Consider the following 753-nt stretch of genomic DNA (forward strand, 5'->3'; position numbering starts at 1 on the left):
ATATATATATATATATAGTAAATCCAAAAACAGAAGAACGACAACTAGAAAAAGAACCCACAACGCGTGGACGTGGTACATGTAAAGTATTAGTAGACGCTTAGGGAAGGAAAGAAAGATGGTTTAACGTTTCGAGCAGACGCTCTTCTTCAGAAACAGAGACAAGTCCAATAGAAAGGAAGACGGAGGAAGAAAATCGTCAACGATTCACATGTGGTTACATTTTGAAATGACCGGAAGCGAATGGGTAAAGAAAAGGTTCTTTCTAAGTCAGGAGAGTGTAAGAGAAGGAGGTATGTGTGTGTATGTATCAGTATGGGCATGCGCGCAAATCTCTGTGTGTGGCTGTAATAACACGTGTGTGTGTGTATGTGTTGTGTGTGGTGTGTATGTGGTTTTGGCAGTTTATATGTGTATGTGTGAGTGTACTTCGTATCTCTTAATGTTGTAGGAAGAATTCAGCAGCATGGTAGCAGCAGTGGTGGTCCTTTGTGGAGTTGTGTGTCTCTTCACGTGCACGTAGAGGAATGGTCAGTAGAAAGGTGTTTGACTGGCAGTTTGACGTATGTGTGCGTGTGTGTGTGTATGTGTGTGTGTGTGTGTGTGTTTGTGTGTGTGTGTGTGTGTGTTTGTGTGTGTGTGTGTGTTTGTGTGTGTGTGTGTGTGTACTCACACGCAGAGAAAGAGAAAGTAGAAGAAAGGATAAAAAAAAAACGTAACCGCTATCACGTATTCAAAAAGCTGGTCAGCTTT

The sequence above is a fragment of the Octopus bimaculoides genome, chromosome 22 (assembly GCF_001194135.2).
Source record: "Octopus bimaculoides isolate UCB-OBI-ISO-001 chromosome 22, ASM119413v2, whole genome shotgun sequence".
In the NCBI taxonomy this organism is placed as follows: domain Eukaryota; kingdom Metazoa; phylum Mollusca; class Cephalopoda; order Octopoda; family Octopodidae; genus Octopus; species Octopus bimaculoides.